Below are 17,008 nucleotides of genomic sequence, written 5' to 3' on the forward strand. Positions count from 1 at the left end.
TCACACGATCGACTTTTTTGTCTCAATTGACTACCAAGGAAAGTGAGTGTACTCCTGGCGTTTTATTCCCTACTGAGTCTCATCTGTTTCGAGAGGTCATTTTCGTCTGCACACCAGCGTCTAAACTGTCGGAGTTCTGAGAGCTGTCTGTTGTACAGTTTGGTGAATGTAAGGTTATCAGGAAATATTATTTTTACGGAAAAATCGACGTATAGTGCCAAATGTAGGAACAAATAATGACAGTAGAGTTTATTAACGACTAAGTCAGATTTAATATTAGAACGTTCCGTTAAACCTCATGCGTTAAATGTTTCACACTCCTGAGAGGTGAATCAATAGTAAAAGTGTCACCCAAAAATTTCAGAACATATACATTTATTTTTCCGAGAAAATGTACACATCCAAACACATCAGACAATATGTAGAACTCAGTGAATGTCCATTTTCTGCTTTGTCCTTGCTAAGTACCAAATAACAACGAAACTTATTTCTCTCGTCCAATAATTGTCACTTTTACACTGTTGAAACAACTTTCATTAAAACACCTTTACCTAAACATTCTTATTTACACATAGTATAAAACGTAAATACTTTTCCCTCTCAGATATTTCATTTCTCTTGTAGGAGAATGCTAGTAGGAAAAAATACCGGGACCTTATTTAACTTTTTAGTGTACTACGAAAACAAAGAAAATAACATAACAAAGCTTAAGAAGACACGAAAGCACAAAATCCGTTTCTGTAATATGAATAAGCTTGACCAGACTAGGTCATAACTTCTGATGTTAGCAGAAGCCGGCATAGTCTCTGCGCATTTATAGCGTGCAGCATACTCGCAAATTTATAGCTCCATACTCGGAGCCATCTAGAGATCATTCGCGTCGTGGTTGGTTCCTGATTTACACACAAGGACAAAAGGAGCACGCACTTCGAGCTGCCGATTTTGAACAGAAAGTCGCTCGTGTAAAATGGACGTAACGCAGCACAACCAAGCCCCTACCACGCCGTAGTGGAGAAGTGAGGAAACTGTTTCCGAACTGAAGACCACCATTTGGAGAACGAATATGAAAAGCGATCTATGATTCAATGGAAACGAAACAGAAGAACAAAATAAATGTATCTTTACTTCACAATTCCTATTGAGTGATCAAGTCTGTCTTATATGAACGTAGTTCCCGAGGTTTCTATATAAGATCTTCACCAAAAGACGAGAAGCTATAAATATCTGTTCCGGATCGTAGCGTTCGTTTCTTACAAGTATGGGAGAACATGCGCCATGTTTTCAGTTCAACATAGTTGCATGAAACTTCTGAAGTAACAGATAGATTATCATTCACAAAGTTTTCTTTTTCCTTTTGGTTCTTGTTTAATATTTTCTAGTACATTCTATGCGTCTGTCTTTTGCGATTATTTTTAAGTCTTTAGTTTATTTTTGTATGGCATAATTTTATCTACCTCACTTCCCACAATTCTATCATATTACTCCTTCGACTATCTTGGACGTGAATAACTGAAATCTCCAATACAACTCGAACTAGCCACTTCATTCTCACGCTTTTTTCTAACAACAGGGATACAGAGTTTCTACGAATGTTATTGCCACCTATTAACTCATTGTGTCTACAAGGTTTTACCATGTATATGCTATCATTTGCTAAGTGCAACACACAGCGTTCCCCTGCAAATAGAGTCTTCAGTATGGGGGCGCTACACTAGCGCCAGTGAGTGGTCTAGTTATTTTTAGTAAGTCTGTGTGCACAACTGACTAGCGACCAAGCGCACTACATATAACATTAAACACAGAGTCGCGCAGCACACTCATGCTTCTTTATCCGAATATTCTAAAGGCGAAATACACTACTGGCCATTAAAATTGCTACACCAAGAAGAAATGCAGATGATAAACGGGTATTCATTGGACAAATATATTATACTAGAACTGACCTGTGATAACATTTTCACGCAATTTGGGTGCATAGATCCTGTGAGATCTCTCGCCGTAATAGCGGCCTTGATACGCCTGGGAATTGAGTCAAACAGAACTTGGATGCCGTGTACAGGTACAGCTGCCCATGCAGGTTCAACACGATACCACAGTCCATCAACAGTAGTAACTGGCGTATTGTGACGAGCCAGTTGCTCGGCCACCATTGACCAGACGTTTTCAATTAGTGAGAGATCTGGAGAATGTGCTGGCCAGGGCAGCAGTCGAACATTTTCTGTATCCAGAAACACCCGTACAGGACCTGCAACATGCGGTCGTACATTATGCTGCTGAAATGTAGAGTTTCGCAGGGATCGAATGAAGGGTAGAGCCACGGGTCGTAACATATCTGAAATGTCACGTCCACTGTTCAAAGTGCCGTCAATGCGAACAAGAGGTGACCGAGTCGTGTAACCAATGGCACCCCATACCATAAAGCCGGGTGATGCGCCAGTATGGCGATGACGAATACACGTTTCCAATGTGCGTTCACCGCGATGTCGCCAAACACGTATGCGACCATCATGATACTGTAAACAGAACCTGGATTCATCCGAAAAAATGACGTTTTGCCATTCGTGCACTCAGGTTCGTCGTTGAGTACACCATCGCAGGCGCTCCTGTCTGTGATGCTGCGTCAAGGGTAACCGCAGCCATGGTCTCCAAGCTGATAGTCCATGCTACTGCAAATGTCGTCGAACTGTTCGTGCATATAGTTGTTGTCTTGCAAACGTCCCGATCTGTTGACTCAGGGATCGAGACGTGGCTGCACGATCCGTTACAGCCATGCAGATAAGATGCCTGTCATCTCGACTACTAGTGATGCTAGACCGTTGCGATCAAGCACGGCGTTCCGTATTACCCTACTGAACCCTCCGATTGCATATTCTGCTAACAGACATGGGATCTCGATCAACGCGAGCAGCAATGTCGCGATACGATAAACCTCAATTGCGATAGGCTACAATCCGACCTTTATCAAAGTCGGAAACGCGATGGTACGCATTTCCCCTCCTTACACGAGGCATCTCAACGACGTTTCATCAGGCAACGCCGGTCAACTGCTGTTTGTGTATGAGAAATTGGTTGGAAACTTTCCTCATTTCAGCACACTGTAGGTGTCGCCATTGGCGCCAACCTTGTGTGAATGCTCTGAAAAGCTATTCATTTGCATATCACAGCATCTTCTTCCTGTCGGTTAAATTTCGTGTCTGTAGCACGTCATCTTCGTGGTGTAGCAATTTTAATGGCCAGTAGTGTATTTACAATGGCAGAAAACTTATGAATGCTTTACAGAGTGAAGTGTCCTACTCTAGCCGACCTTCCGCTAACGACGTGACTGCACAGTGCCGTTTTCTGAACGACCCACCGTTCCCCCCGCTCCGTGGCCGCGGCGGCTACCGGCTGTCTGCCGTTGGCCGCGGGCGGAGCCACTCGGGCCCAGCGCGGCCGGCCTCATAAAAATGCGGCGTCCGTCGACGCGCGCCCAGCGGCCAGCTATCGCCGTTACTGTCCACTGGAGCGGATAAGATAGCCGGGCGAGCGCCTCCCGTCACCCGCCTCCCGCCGCCCGCCGCCCGACATTGTTCGCCGCTCGATCACAATCTGACACTTGCCACCTGCCAGCCGCAGGCCGCCACAGGCAGGTGCGCGATCGCTGGACACCGCCTCCCCTCGAACCGTCAAAAATACGTCGTCGTCTCAGTTACCGGACGTGCGCCGGGCCCCCACCTGCAAGTGTCTTCTTCAAGATTCCGATCTGTCGCTAACGGACACAGCTGTGCGCTGCTGAACAGTACCGTCGGTTTTCTCCGCTACCACATCCAGCCAACGCATTATAGCTGAGCCTCTGTGAGTCAGCTTTGTACAGATGGTAGCGTGACCTCGGCTGTTCAGTATAAAATGTCGAATAAAACTGCTTTCTGTCGTCGAGGTTCCCAGTTGTTATTGTACTTGAGGCTCCAGTTTCAGCGTTACATTACACCATCTTCAGAACCTCCGACCGCCTTGGAGGAAGATTATCGCCTCTGGTCTAGTCAAAATAGGAGCCAGCATTCAGTGAATGGTATCCATAGATTTTTAACACAGCGATACCATCAATCTTCACTTGCAGACTTGCCGTTATTTAAACAGTCATATTTGGACTGGATCAGAGGTGGGATTCTCCATACACGTCGGTCAGGGAGCCTGAAGGTGGTGCAACAGGTTCTCAAATAATAACTGTAAATTTAGACAACTGAATGTTGTTTGATTCGACATTTTATATTATAGCTGACGCCGCTACCCTAAAATAGCCAACGAAACCCTGAATGGAGAGTTCTGTTACAGTATTTCTGCAAACTGCTGAGCGGGCAGACGTGTCCGCCTTGCTTCTACTCCAGCTACTTCACAAGGAACACATACAGGCTGTTTCAAAAGCTATACTGCCACTACTGGCCCACCCGGCGACCGCTTTTAAAGTCAGAGGCGACACTGTGCGCAGACCCGCCAGGATAACATTTCTCACTAAATGCGTAAACAACAAACGAAATACAGAAATCGGTTACTAGTACTACGTCAGTCTGAAATGTTCCAACATTGGATTAATAAAAAACAGAAAAATGTTTCGATGGTGGTTTTAATGCTAATGTGTTCTTCGTAGTCTCCCCCCCCCCCTTTCCCCTTCCCTCTCACTCGATTACAACTCACAAAACGTTCTTACGTCAAATTGAATCAGTCAGAAAAGTCTTAATTATTTTCTACCACAATGACTGCGTTTGTGAACCGTGACTGTGTGGGATAATTATTAACTGAAATCGGGCTCATCTGATAACGCTACAATTTTCCACTCTAAGGCCCAACCGATATGATCGCAAGCCCACGAGAGCTGACGCAGGCGATGTCATGTTGTAATTTTTGCTACTAGTCACCTTTCTTTATTTATGTTTAATCTAACATAATCCAACGCGTTTCGAACATGTTCTGTTTATCATCAGGCGTTTATACATATAATAATTAGCCTAGAACTTTTTGTCCATTGTTCGTTACGGTAGTGTCTGGTGTGGCATTTTTGGGGGAGGGGGGAGGGAGGCGGGCAGTGGATGGCCAGAAATCAATGTCAGTGATGTCTTCTGCTGGTTTTTCTTGTTGTTGGCTATGTATGACATCATAACCTGTATAGGATGCCTACAGTTCTGTATCAGCTGTGTGTTGCGAAAATCGTGTGAAAGGCTTTTATATGACAGTTGATCACTTGCGATTTTATGGCTTCACTTGCATCATTGGTGTAGTGGCGGAGCTGTTGAATAACATTACACTCTATTCTGTTATGTTTTCTTTGTTCTTTCTTGTTTTTATTTGTTCCACTCGCGCATCACAGTGGCTTCAGTGTAGGTTATGCCTTCAATCGTTGACCCATCGTGTGAGTTGCTACACTGAGGTGTCAAAAGTCATAGGATACATTCTAATATCGTGGCGGACCTCGTTTGCCAAGTGCAGCATGGCCTCAACAAGTCGTTAAAAATCCCCTGGAGAAATATTGAGCCATTCTGCCTTCGCAGCTGTCCACAACTGCAGAATTGTTGCCGGTTCAGGATTTTATGCACGAACTCATCTCTCGATTACGCCCCATAAAGGACGGGCGATGTGGGTAGCCAAACCATTCACTCAAATTGTCCAGAACGTTCTTCAAACGAATACCGAACAACTGTGACCTTGTGTGAAGGCGCATTGTGATCCATAAAAAATTCCAGCGTTGTTTGGAAACATGACGTCCATGAATGGCTGCAAATGATGTCCAAGAAGCCGAAAATTCAGAGGACATAGTTCATTCCATGTAAACATAGCCCACACAACTATGGAGCCACCACCAGCTTTCCTAGTACCTTGTTGACAACTTGGGCCCTTGGCTTCATGAGGTCTGTGTCACAATCGAACCATACCATCAGCTCTTACCAACTGAAATCGGGACTCATCTGACCACGCTACAGTTTTCCACTGTAAGGTCCAACCGATATGGTCACAAGCCCAGGAGAGGCGCTGCAGGCGATTTCGTGTTGTTAGCAAAGGCACGCGTCGGTTGTCAGCTGTCATAGACCATTAAAGCCAGATTTCGTCGCACTGTCTTAACGGATACGTTCGTCGTATTCTAGTATTGACTTCCGGAGTCATTTCACGCAGTTTCGCTTGTCTGTTAGAACTGACAACGCCACGCAAACGCAGCTACTCTCGGTCGTTAAGTAAAGGCCATCGTCCACCGCGTTGTCCGGGGTGAGAGGTAATTCCTTAAATGTGGTATTCTCGGCACATTATTAACACTGCGGATCTAGGAATATTGATTCCCGAAACTGAATGTGCGATGCGTCTAGCTCGAACTACCATTCGGCGTCCAAATTCTATTAATTTCCGTCGTGCAGCATTAGTCACCTGGGCATCTTTTCTGGGGTACAAACTAATGACAGCTCCGCCAATGCAATGCCATTTTGGTTCCTTGTGTATGCGATACTGCCACCGTCTGTATATGTTCATATTGCTATCCCACGACTACTGACACCTCAGTGTACAGTTTGCCGTTTTGTAGCCGGCCGCTGTGGTTAGTATTGCCAAGCCGGCCGCGGTGACCGAGAGTTTTATTACTTTTAAATGTCAGTTGAAAATAGTGTACTACTGTGGAATGTTATGACTAATAAATTTGGAAAAAAAAGCGGTTCTAGGCGCTTCAGACTGGAACCACGCGACTGCTACTGTCGCAGGTTCGAATCCTGCCTCGGGCGTGGATGTGTGTCATTTCCTTAGGTTGGTTAGGTTTAAGTAGTTCTAAGTTCTAGGGGACTGATGACCTCAGATGTTAAGTCCCATAGTGCTCAGAGCCATTTTTTGTCGGTTTGTGGTAAGTTCGTATTGATAACACCAAGTACGTCGCCTGTGATAATTTTTGCCGTAAAAATTGTCTCCGTTTTGCATTTCAACTAGAAAATGGTGGCAAGGCTACATGTTTACTTCTTTTGTGTGTGTATATATATATATATATATATATATATATATATATCTGTAAAATGTTCTGGAGAATATCTTGAACAGTTGATTTAGAGAAATTATTCCGTTTCGATTTGTGGCACAACAATGTTGACAACGCACGGTCGCCTGTTCACTGCCCGCATCTCGTGGTCGTGCGGTAGCGTTCTCGCTTCCCACGCCCGGGTTCCCGGGTTCGATTCCCGGCGGGGTCAGGGATTTTCTCTGCCTCGTGATGGCTGGGTGTTGTGTGCTGTCCTTAGGTTAGTTAGGTTTAAGTAGTTCTAAGTTCTAGGGGACTTATGACCACAGCAGTTGAGTCCCATAGTGCTCAGAGCCATTTGAACCATTTGTTAGCAACTGACAGGCCGAATATACATCTCTTGTTTACAGTTGTTTGTGCAAGTTACCACAGCAGTTGCTGAGCTGACATCGCTTATACGCGACGAGTAGAATCAGTCTTGAAACTTTTTGGAAGGATAGCGTACGTCTAATGCAAGAAACACACAGGATATACATAAATCACAGTAGGTTCCACTGCTACAATTCGGAACGCTTGCGGATATGCGTTAACGGAAGACAGAAGGAAGAGAATGAGATAAGAGAAGCACCATTTGACACGGCTTTGTTTAGTAACCATGAGAGAGTCAAAGAAATTCGTATCAAACTACAGTGGAATATGCTTTTGCATAGAGGTTCCTGGAACGTATAGCCCTCCACTATTTCCCGCTCCCAAATGGTTTTGATGGTTGTGATGGCGTTGAACATCTACCAGGACGAGGGTGTCCAAGAGAGGGGACGGTTGTTTTGACGTTGTTCGTGTAGTACAGCATGACACTCAGTGTTATATGTTCATACAATGATTTTTTCGTAAGCTAACATTCCCAAACCTAAATTTCTGTAAACACAATAAAACAGCTGCTTAAATATCGACCAAAAACTGGGCACAATCATTTCGATGAGTTCAGAACATTGTTTCACTACAAAACATGATTCAACTTCTTTCTGGTAAGTATTCCGTGCATGTTTAAAACTGTAGTCTTAATTAGATCGTCGTAATATTGATTTCTTTTATTTCCTGAATCACACAATTTTTTATACATATCTTCAAGTGTAGTGAATGAACCGCACCTCTATCATTAAATAAATTAATTAAATAAAAATAAAAAATACGAAACGTGCAACACTGAAAACACACAGCAATCGACTGTGAGTAAAGTCGGACGCAACATATAAACGTTTGCTCACTTGTTTTGCTTTATGAAAGTCCCTTCAAAATTTATATCGCATATAAATGTAATAGTGTACTACTTCAGGGTAATCAGATAATAGCATGTGGAGTACACATTAATGTATTATTGAATCAAAAAGACCCTTTTGCTAACAAATGAAGTAAGTAAAAGCTTGCTAAAAGACAGACTGAGCGCGCGGTTGTTTTGTTAAGTCGAAGCGATGCACTGATCCAAAGAATCTGAGGGTTATGTACTACACGGAAGTTCTTTGTGCAATGTAAAGACTTGCTGTAGAGAGAGCGTATTCCAAAAAAAGTGACCATACTGGTAAAATCGGATACGAAAAATGAAACGAAAGAAGGAAGTTTGGGTTTAACGCCCCGTCGACTTCGAGGTCATTAGAGCCGGTGCACAAGCTCGGATTGTGTCAAGGATGGCAAGGGAAATGTGCTGTGCCGTGTCAAAGAAACCATCCAGGCATTTGCCTGGAGCTATCTGGATGGCCGGAAGCGGGTTTGAACGGTCGTCCACCCGAACGCGAGTCCAGTGCGCTAAGAAACCAAACGAACGTCGTTCTTTTATTATGCACACAAATATAGAAAAGAAACCAAGTAAACTGCTACGCATACACCATGTACTCTATCTAAGTATTATTTTATTAGCTAAAGAATTCCTCTTCGTTGGGTTGGGTCAATGGTGCGGTTATTCGTGTCACTAATGGTCTTTTCCTTTTTTCTTTTTTGTGGTATCGCTTTCTTTTCATTCTGTTTAAACCAGTTACGTTGACCGAATACACTGCCACTGCGTGTGTGATTCTCATATTCCACGATCCAGTTACGCTGCCCAGATATCGCTAAAACGTAGCTCGTGTAGCGTTAAATTTTAGTAATTTCCTAAAAACAGTAAACATGCTTGGGTGAATTTTTGCTGAGTCTCATTAATAAATATAACCTAAAATAGCTTTCGAACACGAATCTGTGCTATAAAATGCAATATCACACACACACATATTACGATAGTGCAGTGCAACACAGTCACTGCAATATCGTATTTATCTGCCGATACCGAGCAAACGACTTTCAAGTATAACGTCTGACCTGCAGGGGAACATACATAATGGATGTAAGGGTACAGGTCGTAAACGCATGGTAGAGGACATATGGAAGTTTAGATCTTACCGCCAGTCGTGCATGGATGGCCAAATAATAAGCCGACCGCTCGTGATTAGCGGTAAATCCGAGTTCGAGCCTCGGTCCGACACAAATTTTCGTTGTCGTCATTCCATCCTGCAATTGATGGTTGCCCTTATTCGCAATTGTGAATACATTTAATGTACTCCCGTATTAGGTGACAAATTATCAAAACGTGTGAAGCAGCTGGTTAAAAGAGACTTTACCACTTGTGGGGTGATACATATTGCTGCCTTCCATCCAGTGGTCTAAGTCTTCGATATTTCATTTTGTAATGAGTGCAATTAGTATGTCTCATAATTACAATGCTGTGTACATCTATCCTTCCTCACACCTCATGTGAGCAGTTTCTTAAAAGCAAAAAAATAGGCATCCTAGCAACTGCTTCAGAATGTTTTAAATCCCTCAGAAGTAAATTCAGATACTATTTGAAGGTAACTAAAGCATTCACTAAAACAACACTAATAAAAATGTGCGCCCCTGCCTACAACTTGATCTTGTTCTTGTACAGAAAACAGAAAACTATGCAGCCATCTGACTATTTGTCTTGTGAATTAAAAGTGCTGCCAGACAATGAATATGTGTAATTTGAAAAACACATTTCAACAATTTCTGCTTGATAACTGCATTGACTCCATAGATGAATTTCTGAGTACATAATATTTGTGTGTCTTTCGGTTACATTTAATCAATTTTATTGGAGACTAAAGTAAAAGCAAGTATCTAATTGTGTAAGTAGGAGGCATGTAGCAGTAATTTCACAGAAAAAATCGTATCTTTACACTGTATTCCAAACAAATGAATTACCTCAAAGAAAACGATTTATTGAAAAACTGTCAACACAGATTCAGAAAATATCGTTCTTGTGAAACACAACTAGCTTATTATTCACAAAAAGCAAATAATGTTGTCGACAGGCGATCTCACATTCATTCCCTTTTTTTAGACTTTCGACACCGTTTGTTGCAAGTTGCTTGTTCTCAAACTGCGTGACTGTGGAGTATCATCGCAGCTTTGCTACTGGATTCGTGATTTCCTATCGGAGACGTCACAGTTTGCAGTAACTGATGCTAACATCTAGCGTTCCGCAGGGAAGTGTTATATTGCAGGCCCTCTGCTGCTCCTAATCTATATGCCCGTAAAGGACTTTGGGGGCAATCTGTGCAACAATCTTAGTTTTTTTTTTTTTTTGCAGAGGATACTGCTGTTTACAGTCTAGTAAAGTCATCAGAAGATCAATACCAATTCCAAAATGATTTAGACAAGGTTCGTTTATGTGCGAAAAGTGGCAATTGACTCCAAACAATAAAAAAGTGTGAGGTGATCAACGCCAGGAGTAAAAGGAAACCGTCAGATTTCGGTTACGCGGTGAGTTAAACAAATTTAAAGGCTGTCAGTTCAGTTAAGTAACTATGCAAAATTTAAAGTAGAACGATCACATAGAAAATGTTGTGTTGAAGGCGAAGCACAAAGTCTGCGTTTTATTGGCTGAACCCTTAGAAGATGCAACAAGTCTTTACTAACGGGACTACCTACATTACGCTTAGCCGTCCTCTTCTGTTGTATTGCTGCGGAGTTCGGTACCCTTACCGGAGAGGATTGGCGGGGGAAATTGAAAAACTTCATGAAAGAGCAGCACGGAGATGACACGCGAGTTGAGTTGGCTGACATTAAAATAAAGGGGTTTCTCGTTGTGGCGAGACCGTTTCACGGAATTTCAGTCACCAGCTTTCTCTTCCGAGTGCGAAAATGTATTATTGACTCCCACCTACGTAGGGAGAAATGACCATGTTAATAAGATAAGAGAAATTTGATTTAAGTGTTCGCTTTCCCCCTTGCTGTTTGAGAGTGGGATGGTAGAGAAACAGTGTGAAAATGTATGGATGAACCTTCTGCCAGGCACTTAGGTGTGAACTCAGGGATAGTCACGTAGATGTAGATGTTCTAGTAGATGCAGATGAACATTCGAAAACATTTCTGGCACGTATAATTTGTGGACTGAATCCCTTTACGTTGATATTCGCTAAAATTTCAAATATGTCTAAAAAAATGGTTCAAATGGCTCTGAGCACTATGGGACTTAACATCTATGGTCATTAGTCCCCTAGAACTTAGAACTACTTAAACCTAATTAACCTAAGGACAGCACACAACACCCAGCCATCACGAGGCAGAGAAAATCCCTGACCCCGCCGGGAATCGAACCCGGGAACCCGGGCGTGGGAAGCGAGAACGCTACCGCACGACCACGAGATGCGGTCACAAATATGTCTAAATGCTTCAGTGACTAATGACAACGACCTTTCCCGTACTGTAACAACATAAACAACAAGTGGCTCTGAGCACTATGGGACTTAACATCGGAGGTCATCAGTCCCCTAGAATTTAGAACTACTTAAATCTAACTAACCTAAGGACATCACACACATCCATGCCCGAGGCAGGATTCGAACCTGCGACCGTAGCAGTCGCGTGGTGCCAGACTGAAGCACGTAGAACCGCACGGCCACCCCGGCAGGTCACAAACAACAGCAGTAATAGCAATAACAATAAGAAGAAGAACAAGAGCAAGAAGAACAGTTATAAATGTACGCGTTCATATTTTTAACATATAATGAGCCAGTAATATTCTGCAAACAAAAGATACTTTTGTGTGTATACTCCAGCGTTTCCACTTGTGCACAAAATTACGCTACGTTAACGCCTCTCGCATACTTATGCTTGAAGCGTTTTTTTAATTTGTGAACTCTACAATACGAGAAAAAAGAAAACGCAAGAATTCTATGAGATTCTTAAAATGGACCACAAACGTTATGATACAGTGTATATTAAACACTTTGTATCTGCGTGCATGGACCAGAAGTATATGGCGGCCAAAATGACAGGTATTATTATTGTTAGGGAGACACTACACCTTGGTATTGCTCAGGTAATTGTGTATTTGTCCTCGTGTAAGCAGAGACACTACATTGCTGTCCCCAATTTATTTAATTTATTTTCCTTTTTTACACTCGCAGCAACCGCTTTCGTAAAACTAGTACGTTCATTTCTTCAATAGAACATCTTGATGAGAACTATTTCCGCAGCTTGAATTTAACAACCAATATTTCATCGCGGAGTGATAGCAGTATTTCAGATTGCAATGCTGTAACTACCGTATTCCATCAAAGCTCTTACCTTCGTATTTAAGCGTAAATTATCGCTGAAGAGATCGGAACTTATTCAGAACACAAGAAAAAAATGTATCATATCTCCAGAGGTATTCCACTCTTACTAAGGCAGCTCGCATTAAGTCAGTTATATCAGCCTGATCTGTCTTTATTCCTTCCTTTCCAAGCAATCAGTGTAATTGTCTAAAATTGCAAAGCGCTGCAATTCGTGCAGGTTGTGTCATCACCTGGAAGCCTATATAATGTATGACGCGATTAATTCAACGGATTTTAAGGAAATGTAAAAAGGGAAAATAATGCCTGTACTATTATAAGCCATTTTGTCGAGTCTGATAATATTCTGTGACAAATATCGTAAATAGTTTCCATTAATTGCAGAGATAAAGAATACGTTCCATGAAAGCGTAGACCATACATAACATAGACCGCTCATATCCCTATCTCAGCTTGAAACCAACATCGAAGTCATGTGACTCGGGGCAGAAAAACGAGTTCTTGTCATTACGCGCTGTTTGAAGTGGAGCTGATAGTTACAGTTTATCTCATTCATAGTTGAAATGAACCACTGATTCTGACAATTCAACGAACTGTAGTACCACTCTTGCACATGTAGTATTACCGTTAACATAGTTTCTCCGAAATTCCTGATAATAAAACAGTGTTTATCGTTTTTACATATGGTCAAGTTGAAATGCATTGACAGTTTTTCTAAGGAACGACAGAATGACTGTTCTCTATTGAATACTCTTTTTTTGCGCTGTGAATTATTGTAGTTCGTCGCTTCCACAGAAGTGGAAGACAAAATAATTTCAAACGCAGCATTAGTTTTGTAATGATTCCACAAAAATATGTGTGAAATGATGTAATTTTGTAAGAAAGGAAATTCGTTTATGTGTATCATGTCAGGTTTTTACACAAGAAAGCAAATATTTTTCTAACTTTTGCTTAATCCAGTTCAGATACCGAAGCAATATCAAGATAAGAAGCGTAATATATTACAGAACGTTGATTGTACTGGTGTCGTCGCAAAATCTTAGTCATTCACGAAGTTTTACATCCAAGGACCAACATCCATATTAACTTTCAACTTATGGAAATACCTCTACAATTATTTTAAAGTCATTCACTTTCACAACTGAAATTTTCGTCACTTTACCTAGTCTGTAGGATACAAAACAACTGTCTAATCTGAACATATGCGAAGGCCTTTACTTCTGCTTCTAGTAAACAGCAAAACATTTGAAGTGTAACAAAATTTCATAAACTGTGTGCTATAAATGCGTAATGACATGTTGGGTTTCGTGCCTCCAGTCATGTGACTTAGATGTTGCTTTCGGTAAAGTGATATCATGCGCAGTCTACGTTACCTATGGTCTACGCATGAAACCATGGAACTTCAAACGTAATATATACCGGTACACAATAGCCATGTTGGTAGCCCCTATCTGTTCTCTCTCCTGTGGATCGATGTTTGTATAATTAGCTGTCTGTATGAGCTTTAAGGTTACAATACATTGTTAATTGAAAGTGCCTTACGTTTCCTTTCAAAAATACCTCTCCCTCCACATGAAATTTATTTAAAGATAATAATAATATTGCTGTCGATTGTCCATTTGGCTTCGACTGTTTCGGTGGCCCTGATTCCGCCATTACGTATACTAAAAAGTATTTCACTGTTTGTAACATTCACTCGAAAAGGGAAATAATTTCAAGTGCTTTTATGAATTTATACAGTTAATTTCCAATATTAAATTTAGTTAATATTTTTGATTACGAAACGTATACAGAGATTTAACACAGCAACGCCTAGGTGAGGCGTCACCTCTGGTTTAAAATATTTTCAGTTAATTCAAAAGATTAAACGTTAACTTAATTGTTAAAGCTGTAACGTTAAAAAAGTTCTTTGCAATTATTTCAAAAATACTCGGGTTTTTATGCCATTCTTTCTTTCTGTGCAACATTAGATTAATTCGCTGCGAAAAATAATCATTTCATGCTCTATATTATAGCTGGGTTATTAGCAGGTTACGTTACATTGTTATTCATTGAAAGAGAGCGTAACATTTCCATTAATAATAAATAACTTTTTGCCTGCGAATTGAGATTAGGTCATGCTACGTACATTTAAGACGCATTTACTCATGCTCAAAATATACGTGGCGTTCCAAAAATATATTTAGAATTTAAACTGCTACGCTATATTGTCATCGCTGTTAAGTTGCAACTGACGCCTACGCACGTATTTCAGACCGCACGTAACAATCTGCACTGACTTATACGAAATAACTAAATTAATTCAACACTACAACAATCACGCAGAAAGGAGGTAATGGTACACGATACAGTAGTTATGCAAAGAGTTTTAAGTTATATTTCAGAAATCGTAATTGCACTTAGAACAACAAATATTAGCAAGCAAACTAAACGTTACAAGAAGGCACTGCAGAAAATGGGTGACAAAAGAATAGGCAACAAATAGGCTAAAAGAGTTTATTGTTGTTTCTCGAATATCCTCACAGCAAATACAAGGCTATACAAAAAGAAGGAACATATTTCAAACATTTATTGCTTCCAAAGAACAAAAGATGGAAAAAACATTCCAGTGTTCCTTGAAAGGGAAAATTTCAAATTTTATTCATTCAGTGTGAGCGCCATGTGTTGCGCCACAAATATCAAAACGGTACCTCACTTCCTCTCAAACACGAAGCAGCTGGTCTCTCGTTATCGAATTGACAGCTTCAACAATGCGATGTCGCAGACTTTAAAAAGTGTCGAGCATAGGAGGTATAAAAACATGGTCTTTTACCCCACAGATAAAAGTCACAATGTGTGAGGTCTGGAGATCTGGGAGGCCACTGGTGATGAAGTTCATCTCCTGTTCCTCCTCTTCCAATCCAACGTGCTGGAATGGTGTCACTCGGGTAACGTGCGACCTGCTATGCTTTTCGAATAGCCCTGTACAGTAATCTAAATGAATCACCATACAATAGCGAATGAAGTTGAAATGATATGCTCAAAACTGTGATTGTAACTTAAATTTTAATATTTTTTGCACTATGTAACTGGTTGTTCCAACGCCTATGATATTTCGAGCACGCAGTAATAGTTATGCCACTTTAACAAGAGGTAATATCTTTGGCGAAATACTGAAATAAATAAACCAAAAAACTGTTCCTGTAATTATGCTGTGCTGAAGAGTAATTACTTGTACTTACTTTAAATTCGCATGTTATCGGTGTGGTTCTTACAAAAAAAAAAAAAAAAAAAAAAAAAGCACGTCAGGGATGTGGTAACAAACACGTCGCTTCACCAATCGAAAATCACTGAAAAGTTTCGATGTCATAGTTTTTCCACCTTCGTTTCCTGCCATTACGCGCAGTAAGTACCGAAAATATTTTGTTCACATGATTCAGTACTGTACTTGTGACGGGCCTTGATAAGTCTGTAGAGACAATTATTACAAAGCAAGGCAGATAAAAATGTATTTGTACAATTTCTTTTATGTTATATAAGCCTCAACGTCGTTCTTTATACAACATATTGGAATCCATGAGCCTAGCATTTATAGCACTAATAAGGTTCAAAATTGTAGCCAAATGATTTTCATTTCGTCGGATGACCATCATTTCTTGCAGTCCCAGCTCTCTATAAACCTTCCGTTTTCTGGGTGGTAGTATGAGGATCTATTACGAGTATTAGTTTATCAAACAGCTGCTGTGGTTTGTTTCAAACCACGTTTTACAAAATATACCTCCGTTCTATTTTAGACGCCGTACAACGATGACGTGTATACCACTTCTTATGTAACATGTTCAAGTAGTCGTGAACCATGCCATTAAAAAACATAGGTATTTAATAAATGAATGAATTTATTACTGTCATTGTAAGTAGAAAATAGTTTTTTTTTCTTAAATGCAAAAAGATTAGCTCCTTTCTGTGACTCAGAGAAATCGTTTCACTTCATAGGTCAATATTTACTTAATTTTTGTGCAAAATTATTCGCAACGCATGTTCTCACGTGTTATTTTGTTACAAACATGACCATACTTAGACACATTTTCTGCATCTCTTTAAATTCAATAATTGCACTAATCATAAACTGTCTTACGCAGAAATTGTTTGCTGCCTTCAGAGACATCTACTGTGCACCACCTTACTGATGACAAGACTAACTACATCTTGCATCAAGGAGGCAAATTTGAAAGACATAATAATTTCACACTGTCTTATGTTATCTAAAATATATACCTAAAAACTATTTCCGTACCTAGCAAAAGGGACGACCACCAAGCCGAAGGCATCCAGAACATTGTTTTCGTGTGAGGTATCGGATCTCACTTAAGGCGACTACAGTCATAGCATGTGATTTCATGCTGTGTTCACTGTGAACTTCTAAACAAATAACTGTATTTTATCTCGGAAGGAAGGGATATAGATGACT

This window comes from Schistocerca cancellata, chromosome 1 (assembly GCF_023864275.1).
Source record: "Schistocerca cancellata isolate TAMUIC-IGC-003103 chromosome 1, iqSchCanc2.1, whole genome shotgun sequence".
In the NCBI taxonomy this organism is placed as follows: Eukaryota; Metazoa; Arthropoda; class Insecta; order Orthoptera; family Acrididae; genus Schistocerca; species Schistocerca cancellata.